Genomic DNA, 10,537 nt, shown 5'->3' on the forward strand with positions numbered 1-10,537 from the left:
TTTCTTGATCATTTGTCTGATATTAATCTCTACTTGTCTGGATGTTGGCTGCTGAAGAGGATGTGTTGTGGCCTTTTTGTTTCTCTCCTAGCTTTTTTATTGTCTTTTTTGAATGGTGGCGAAATAACTTTGTTGATGGTTAACATACCTAAGCCCCAAGCTTCCAGGAATTTCCTACTGTTTTTAGATTTAGCTTGGTCTAGGATGTTCAAAGTTTTCCAACTGAAATTATGTTTGAGTCTGTCCATGTGTCTAAGCAGTTTTTATCATGTTTTCTTACTGTAATTGATGTTCATGGATGCCCTCTGCTAGTCTTATGCTTCCTACCTAGTGGCTGTTACAGTTCTTATACTGCCGTGATGGCGCACCTATGGCACACATGCTGGAAGTGGCATGCAGAGCCGTCTCTCCGGGCAAACCAGCCATCGCCTGTTGCTCTTCTGGGTTCCGCTGGTCTTCGTGCATGCGGGAGTGTCGCAAACCAGCAGACAGTTCCCCGGCGCACATGTGTGCCCCGGGAAGCTGAGCTGAGCACCAGCTGGCCGGTGCACACGCACATGCATGCACCGGGAAGCTGAGCTTCCGGTTTCTGCCGTGTGCATGCACACGGTGCACCACAAACCAGAAGACTAAGTGACTGGCGCGCATGCGCACACTGGAAACCAGAAGCTCAGCTTCCCATGCCAGGGAACTGCTATTCTGGTTTCTGGCGCTCCCGTGCATGTTCACCGGGGAGTTGCTCTTCCGGTTTCAGGCACTTCCCCACACATGTGCTCCTGTTTTGGTAGTCAGTGCCGAAAACATTCACCAACACTGTTATATTGTATGTTACAGATGACTCTTGTTTTTTTTCTTCTTGGGCTACTGGGGCTTTTAATTTATTTAAGATGTTTTGGAGGCTTTTAGTTTATTTGTGTACTATGGTGGTACTATGGTGATATGGAGAGCAATAGTCTCTTGGTTGCTTTTGAGATGTTTCTGATATATGGCAGTGATATTCTATTTATAGCTTGTGTTGGTTGGGCTGTAATGGGTTGAGTGGTCAGGCATGTTTTGATAAAATTGTATGGGTATGCATACATATAAAACTATATAAACCATAGGGTCATAGAGGACATTCCCAAGCTTGTTCAGCTTCTCCTGATCAAAACTAGAAATTAGCAAGAAATGTACCCTTATCGTAATATCCATACTGCCCCAATATTACAAATTATTTGGAATGTTGACAATTTAATTATTTTGCCAACCTTGGAACACAAATATTATTATGCTCAATTACATGGTTAATTGAGAGACAGCCCATGCTCAATTACATGTTCAACTGAGAGAAAGTGACGTTACAAATAAATCAATTTTGGTTAATCGCAAGTTTGAAAAATTTATTTATAAATTCTACTTAGGATTAAGTATGAAAAGTTTGCAAAACTGCTTTCAGCTACGCAAATCATAATGACACACAAAAACATAATTTGGTTGTTGCAACATTTAGAAATGTTATTCAAGCCTGAAGTGCTCAGCATATTTCTCTGGTCATATAGTAACAACAATATTCTTGATATTTTAAAAAGTCTAAGATAGTAGGAACCTTTTTCAATGACTTTAAAATCTAAATTTTAAAGGGGATATAGATAATAAAAGTTATAACACCCAAAAAAACCCACAACCCAGTTCTAAAATAAGTAAAACCAAACAAAATGAACTAAATATCATTACATTTTATAATTGATTTTTCAACTCCAAGAAGATACAGAAAAAAATCAAAATAAAAGTAACGCATAGAAAAGTACAAGTGTATCCAGACTTGTGGCTTAATTTAAACAGTCTGGGTTCTTCTGCATAATTTAAACAGTCTGGCTGTAGATATTCAGTCCTAGTGATTAATATTAACTCAGCTTCATTTTAGACCAGCAGGGGTTAAACTATTTTGATATTATTAATAATTTGCAGTAGTAACAAACCTCTACTTTTCTAAAACCTTAATATCTCAAATATATTCAATGATATATAAATTCCCTACCATGCTGTGACTTTAGTTCTTCCAGATATAAAATGTGAAAGGTTGTGGTTTTACCACATGGTTTAAAGTATTAAAAATAGATCCAGACAGGTTGAAGCAGTCCATGCTGACTGTTCTATTTTAGGCACAATCTAACACACTATTACATTCATAAGTAAAACTATCCAGTTTCTTTTTGCACGCCTGACTCCTGATTTATTCTTTTGGCTAATTATTCCAAGAGAGCAGGATAGAAGCCAGTATCTACAGAAGCCTAGGTAGTGACCATCTGTGATAAGGTTCAGTACTAAAAATTCTGGACCGATAGCTAGCTAACATGAGTCACTTATAAAGTAAGGCAGAAAATTTGTAAACATCTAGAAGGCTCATGAGGTACAACAAACCAGGGCTTACTTTTATGCTTATTTTTATCACTTACTTATGCTTACTTTTATCACTTTATCACTTACTTATGCTTACTTTTATCACTCTCATAAAATCAGAGCAGTCTTCCTGGGTTAGGCTATAGGCAGATCTAATCCTGCTTTGTGGCACACAATGGTTAAGTATCCATGTAAGGCTAGCAATTCAGGAGACATTAGTAGTTTTGCACTTATTAGCTGACATTGATACTGTAGTCTGCTGAATTGCTAACAATAAATTCTAAACTTTTATTTATTAGTAGAAAAAGTTATTTCTCCTCCTCTTACCTGTGGTATACCAGATCATTATTCTCTTCTTTCTTCTTCTCTTAGTATAACCAATAATGGCGAAGCTGTGACACATATGTCAAAGTGACATGCAACAATGTTTTGGATGACAAGCACTAATCATCACTTGACAAAACTATACGTCATTCATGAGTGATTATTAGAGGCTGCGGAGGCCACTTGAGAATGGGGTGTATTCTCGTGCAAGTTGCACAAGCAGGTGATGCTCTCGCACTCCCTCCAAACCTTCTGAAAATTGTGCAAGAATGGAGCATGCTTTCACATGATTTTTGGAAGCTGCAAAGGCTGCAGAAGAGCATTCTCTGAAACCACGTCAAGAATGAAGGCCTCATGTGACCCAGAGCTGCTTTGGGTAAGTCACAGAGGCCGATTAAAAGAAAGGGAACACTGCCTGAAGGTAAGTGATGCAGAGCAGATCCTGGGAATTACATATGATTGGACTGTATTTAAAAAATAAATACATAAATGGATTTATAAAAGTTTTTCTTTTGTTCAGGTGGAGGGGTTATTTCTGAACTTTCGACATGCTCAACCCAAGAATCCCCAGCACTGGCCTAAGCCACATATGATTTTGCATCTCACATTTTGTTATTTTCATTTTGTTATTTTCAGATAAAAGCTCCAACTACTGTAATATACCTCATAAGAAGCTACTCCAAACCATTAACTAACCCTAAAGGTTTTCTTGTTTTATTTTTATCTCCAATATCCTTTGTAGTGCAGTAACAGATGTAGACAGCATAGGCTCAACATGTATTTGAATTAGAGTACTGTAATAAGAGTTCTAAGAATGGGATGCTTCTTTTTTATTTCCATTAAGTTTTAAGATGACTTATGAAAATCATTTGCATGTTGTTAAATCTGCTATGGAACAATTATTGCAATATTTTAGCATATCCATATAGAACAAGAGCAAGTGATTTGTTCCCTTTAGCACCACATTTGTAATTTTCTCAGAGATAATGTTCCAAAATTCAGCAGCAAAATGACTGCATTTTTTTTCTTTTTAAGAAAAATATGAGGGTAATTGTGAGTAGAAGACTTCTGAGAATTTTTGTGGTATTATTTTGGATCCTTATGAAAGGAGTTAGATGATTTTCAAGTAAGAATGAAAATAGTTTGCTTTCTTGAGGCCTTCTAGTCCCATTCTCACAGTTTAAAATCCAAACAACAAAATAAAGCTTCTTTCAGTGAAATCCTGGTTTGCAGAAGGCCTCTTGCAAACCTCAAAGTATTGTGTGGTTGCACTATGGTCTCTGATCCCTCAACAGTTTTTCACTTTTGAATATACTAATTAAGCTAATTCCTTTTACAAAACATTATATTAAGTCAATTTTCTCATTTCCACACTAGAAATGCATCTGAAAGTTTGCACAACCTGACTTGTGACTGTTTGGCTATTGTATCCTATTCATACTGTAAAGTGAAACCCATCACAAAACTGTCAATGTAAAGTCATCTACCCTTCACATCCCCCAAAATACTGCCAATTTTGCATTCAGAGTAAGATCTAAGATCAGCTCCTGTCATGTGGCATCTCTGTAACTACTGATGTTCTATCCTTGCAAATTTGCCACTGGTTGAAAACTGACAGATTTTATGGCAACAGATCACAGGTGTTTGAATCCTCTTTTCTTATTCAATGTCTCCCTTTAGTGAAATGTCATTAAAATGGCATATCACAAGAAACAGAAACTGTCAAAGCCCAAAAGAATGCCAGATACAGAAAGGCAAACGAAAGGAAAGTTCATACACTACAACTTATATAAGCTGAGTTAACAATAACAAAAGGTTTACAACAAGCTAAGCTCACAGGCTACCTACACAAAATCAACCACTTCTTATCTCATAAATTATTCTAGCTTCCAATGAGAAGAGAGAGTTAGTTTGATGTATTAGTTAAGGTACTAGTCTAGAAACCAGGTGAATTCTAAGCCTCAGGCATGAAAGCTGGTTGGGTGACTTTGGGCCAGTCAGTGTCTCTGATCCTAACCAACCTCACAGGTTTTTTTTTAGGAAAACAGGCAGGGTTTTGTAGAGGTTTGCCATCAAACGACCAAATATATTTTTAAAAGACGGGATAAAATATAATAGTAATAACTGCCAGTCAAATATTTATTCTCTTTAAACAACACTAACATATGCCTTGGAACTATAGGTTTTATCCCTTCTTGGCCTCTTATCTGTTTGTTATGTGGCTACTCTATCATCAGAAGTAAGCGAATGCTCTAAAATGGTTTTTTAAACTTGGTAATTTTAAGATGTGAGGACTTCAATTTTCAGCATTCCACAACCAAACAATGGGAATTGAAATCAACATATCTTAAATTCCCAAGTTTGACAAATATTGCTCTAGAACGTCCTAGGAATTTTAAAAGCTATGAGAACATAAAGTTTTAATTAAAACAATCTACTGTATATTAGGCTGCTCTAAAAGATTACAGAAAAACTTCAATTGGTTCTCAAATAATAATCACATAACTTGTTAGAATTAACTGCCACCAATATCCTTTTGATAAAATGAAAGTATCTTCATTGACTTTTAGATTTTATTTCATGATAGTATGCTAACATATATAGGTAGTCCCCATTTAACTATTGTAATTGGGACTGGCAACTTTGTAACTAAGTGATGTAGTCATTAACTGAAATATCACAAGACTGAAACAGAATTTTTGACAGTTCTACTGTAGTGAAGTGCAACATCATATGACCACAACTTACAACTGACTGCTGACTTCTCCACTGATTTTGCTTGTTGGAAGCTAACTATGAAGCTTGCAAATGGTGATCAAAGTGACTGTTGTAACTTTGAGAAACAACTGCAAAACTACGTTTTCAGTGCCAACGTAGGTTAAAATGGTCACTAAACACAGGAGTTGTTAACCTAAACACATAGTTGTTAACTATGTGATGGAAAGTAATAAGGTGGTGGATCCCCAGGAGGGAAGGGGTGCATTCCAGAGGAGTAACAACATCAACAACTCAGCCCAGATATCATGTGTGAGAGAAAGACAGCCTCCCTGTAATAGTTGACAGACTAAATTGTAGTTGCAGCAGGTAATAGAGTCTTCAGTCTGACAAGATTTTGTCTATAGGTGTGAAACAGTAAAGAATTCAGCTTGGAAGTACTGCCCAGTGTCATTCAATCAGAATATCAAGTTTCTATTTTAAAAAACCCTCAAATTCTATTATTATTTTATATTCAGTGCTGTTTCACCTTAAAGATCCTAGGTATCTTAAATAGATATATATTTATATATGTATTCATTTATTGAACTTATATGTCACCCATTTGCTCAATTAAAAGCAAGATAAATATATACGAATTTTCCTCAAAATGTTCAATAAAATGAAACAAGTTAGAAATTCTACAAACATCACTTCCTGAACAACTGTGTAAAAAAGCAACTATTCTCTGTTTTTTTTCTGCCAAACACAGAAGCAGTTGTTTACATTCAATTAGCCATTGCCTCACCTCATAAAATAGCTCTCAAGCTCACTCTGGTCCTACCAATATAACCATGGTATTGCTTAACCAGGCAATAGGTTGCAAAACTTTAAGAGATAGCTTTAGATTGTGCTGCCCATGTGTACACAAAGTACAATTATCTATCATTATTCCTTCTGGCATAACATTTTAAAATATAGTGTTTTTCAAAATATCATAATCTTTATAAAATCTAGTCAGGGACAACATACTGATGTCTCAAATTACTGACCCTGATTTTTCTTCAATAAGTAGGACCGACTATAGATCAAAAATCAATATTTCTGAGACCCATCCAACCTTTCATAGGAAGTAGCATTAACATTCCCAATATTTCAGATATTGCTGTATATTATTACAGGCAGTCTTTGCTTACCAATGATAACTAAGATAGGGAATATCATCACTAAGCCACATGGTTGGAAAAGGCAGTTCAACATTCTCAGTTTCTGTCATTAGGTGAGTCCCACATGGTTGTGGCGTCCTGGGGTCACCATTGGTCACCATTTGCAATGCCCTGCCAGCTTCCCCATTAACTTGACTTCTCAGAAGCTGGCAGTGAAGGTTACAAATGGTGACCATGTGACTGCAGAATGTTGGAATATTGTGATTGTAAGCCAGTTGCTAAGCACCTGAATCAAGGTCACATGACTGTGGGGACCCTGCAGTGGCCCAAACTATAAGGACCAGTTGTAAATCTCTTTTGCTCAGAGTCAAAAATTCAAATGGTTGCTGAATGATTATTAAATGAGAACTACTTATATATTAGACATGTATAGTCAACTGATTTATTAATTTTGAGTATGACATATTGTGCATGGACTTGCAGTATATATTAACATTTCATTTAGATTTTTAAAAAGCACAATAAAATATGAATGTCAACTGATACTATATTTCTACACTGAAATTTCTTAATGAAAAATTCTTGACTACTTTGTAAAACAATTCTTAATGGAAGTGTGTGTGTGTGTGGATGTGGATATACACACACACATACCAATATATGGTTTCTTATTAAAGAAACATTATTTTTATTCTAAGAGTCCTTTTTGTCCCAAATTCTCATTCAAATCCAACTCAGCAAAGCATTCTGATCTGATGAATAGTTTGGCATTTCAACTATATTGCAGTTTTCCTTAACAATGTATCACACAAGCTCACAATAAGACCAGACAACAGGAAAAACCAGATACAAATATACTATAATCAAAATTTCCAGTAGAATCAAACTATTACACAGCATGAAATAAAAATATATTAATGTTATTATTAGCTCCACAGCAGATTATAAGAAACAGAAGAAATTACAGGGGAAAATGGAAATTAATGAAAGTAATGTACTTTCTAGAAGAATGTCTTTCAAAAAATTCTACTTTCAGTAAAACAAACTAAGATATCCAAATTCCTGTTCTTGGTTTTTGTTTTCCACAGGTAATGGAAATAAATTTATGCTTTGATTTAAATAAAAAAATAGAGAAGTGCAAAAATTCATATTAGATATGTTATTTGGCTTCAGCTAGAAATATAACTATAATTCACACATGCATCATTTGATTTTTCTTAAACTGTGAACCAATTTTTATATTTGCTCAACTGCACTTGCAGTTATATGGACATTACATATATCTTGCTTTATGATTGTAGCCCATTCCCAAATTTCAGAAAAATAATAATACTTAAACATCAAGGTTTGCAGACCTGTTTTGTCTGAGAATGTACAAACATATGTACACATAAGAGCAGATTTTCTCATCATTATACATCTCAGAAAGGCAGGAGACTAATGCATAAGTAACAAATAATGTAAGCTTACATATTCATAGGCAAAGAAACTCAAATTACTATAGATTATGCATTCACACGCATAGATAACTAATTTCTACTATAGGTAATGGAGCTCAGGTTACTTCCTGTGTCTGTCCTCTTTTGGAAACAAAAAGAGAGGGGGGGGGGATAAAACAGGGAAGAAAACATCTCCCATAAATCAAGAAGCAGCGGCAGTTTGGGAATGTTAGGTGCCAAAAAGAAAACATTTTCTACTGTAAATCTATGGGATTGTTGTAATAAGATAAAAAAAAACCTGGCCTTATATATCACCTTGATTTAATTGATTCCATTCATCTAAGAACAGATTTTCTCCACAACAAGCATCTACTATTGCTGACATCACTGGCCAATAAATCGTGATTTCTTTCTTTTTTATTATCTTTTATTTATTAAACATGAAACTGTCAACTGAACATTTTAAAATGTGTCACAAATATCACTGACTGATACTGATGGTTGATACGGGTTGCTGCCAGCATCCTAGGTATCAATCAAGTATCTTCTTAAAATATATAATATTCTGAGTAGCGGAGTTTTCTGCAGTTCCGCTGGTGTTATTGCAGGAAGCTGCAATTTCTTGATGTGTTTTATAAAATTCTTGGACATGGTACCAAGTGCCCGGATGACAATGAGTACCATTGTTACATGTTTCATCCATAGCTGTGTAGTTTCAATGGCCAGGATATGATATTTCATAATTTTTTCCAGTTCTTTTTGACTCTGACGTTTCCTGGTACCGCGATATCAATAAATTGTACATTTCAGTTTTCGACAACTGTGATATCTGGTGTGTTGTATTCCAAATGATGATCCATCTGCATTCAAAAGTCCCACAAGATCTTCACCTTCTCATTTTCAATAACTTTTTCCACTTTATGTTCCCATGACTTTTGGGATACAGGTAAGTCATATTTTTTACATAATAACTACTGGATTAATTTAGCAACTCGGTTGTGTCTAGCTTTGTAATCAGTTTGTGCAATTTCGCTCCATTCACATATTAAATGTGAAACAGTTTTGACTTTGTTGTTGCAAAGTCTGGAGTTTGGATTGTCAGTGGATTTTTGTATCTTTGCTTTCATGGCATTAGTTTGTAGTGCTTGTTCTTGAGCAGCCAGTGTAAAACTTCAATTTCTTTCTTGATGGTTCCCATCTTAAGCCATGCCCACGTAGTTGTCATCACATTTTCCTTCAATGTGTTTCAGGTGCTGTCCATGCAAAGCTTTGGTTTTCTATCTATTTAATCTGTCATGCAGCTGTTTTTCCTTATATTCTGTCTTTGCTTCTGTTGTTTTTATGACATTCTCTGTTTTCACAGCCTGCAGCAATTTTTCTGTACTTTGGTTCACACAATCACTCAAACTTCATTTTTCTTCTACAATTTGATGGATTTGCAATAGCCCTCTGCCCCCTATTTTTCTTGGCAGGTACAACCTGTCGATGTCACAGGTTATTATTATCTCTTGTATTCATTAAACATGAAACTCAGTCAACTGAACATTTAAAAATGTGTCACAAATACCATTGACTGGTGCTAATATTATAAATAAATGTTGTTGTTGTTGTTGTTGTTGTTATATTCGGGTATTTGTGTTTGCGTGCATTAAGTATTTCCTAGATTATTCTATCTCGTAAAATAATTCCGACCTTGGGTATTTCATACCTTGATTTATGAGGGGATGTTTGTTATTCCACCTCAGTCAGGACACGTGACCCTCGAGGGCACATGCTGGGAGCTCCTGTTCAGGCTACCTGGAAAGTGCCAGGGAAAAACAAGGCCAAGATGCCTCGTTAAGACTCTAGCGAAGGATTCTGAGTGCTCACAAAAGGTGCCTGTCCTGTCACACCCCTCAGTGGTCTGGTCTCCCTTTCATATCGGCATGCGCTATCATTATTCTTTTTCCCTGGAGGCGGACCTCCACCGCCATCCCAGTACCTGACGGCCTCGAGGATTCGGCCGCCCTCACATCCTGCCGAGCGGAGCCACGATCTCTGATTGCACCTCCAATACCCAGCGCCCCACAACGCGCGTCTTGCCCACCTGCCCCGCGGCAGAACCCTGGTGGACCAGCGTCCTTCTCGGCAGCGGCTCGAAAGGAGCTCATTCTCGCTCATTACCTGCCCGGGAGAGAGGGAAGCGGGGCCGACCTGCGGCCCCGAAGGGTCATACCCGCTCTAACGGCCCGGCTAAGTCCAGTTTTCTCCTCAGGCGACTCAATCTCTCTCTTTCCCTCTCCCTCATCCAGGCCCAGCCTGAGTTCAGCATCGGCGCGTAAGCGCGGGGGTTGTCCCACCCACTAAGGGAGCTTGGGAAATGTAGTGTTCTACTTTTGCGCGTCGTTTGAAGTGTAAGGTTGCGCGAGAAAAGATTTCAAGCGCGTATGTGGGGGAGCTCTTTTTTTCTCCTCACACATGCGCTTTGGAAAGATGGGGTAATCCACCCATTTATCGCTCTTTAACTGTCATAATTGAATGAAGTTGATCTTTAAC

The 10,537-nt window shown here is 37.0% G+C and overlaps 1 protein-coding gene across 5 annotated transcripts in view; it reads right to left on the bottom strand.

Moving 5' to 3' along the window:
- The window catches only part of KLHDC3 (kelch domain containing 3), a 56,420-nt gene extending 46,066 nt beyond the window's left edge, over window positions 1–10,354 (bottom strand). For 2 of the 5 annotated variants that reach the window (XM_081943693.1, XM_081943697.1), the window contains exon 1: window positions 10,166–10,354. The gene's annotated coding sequence lies outside the window, so the exon portion shown is untranslated. Of the gene's footprint in view, window positions 1–9,710; window positions 9,792–10,088 lie in introns of those variants that run through there. The other 3 variants (XM_081943694.1, XM_081943695.1, XM_081943696.1) reach the window with 3 other exon arrangements.
- Between the last annotated feature and the right edge of the window lie 183 nt (window positions 10,355–10,537).

The sequence above is a fragment of the Natrix helvetica genome (assembly GCF_964273705.1).
Source record: "Natrix helvetica genome assembly, chromosome: 2".
In the NCBI taxonomy this organism is placed as follows: domain Eukaryota; kingdom Metazoa; phylum Chordata; class Lepidosauria; order Squamata; family Natricidae; genus Natrix; species Natrix helvetica.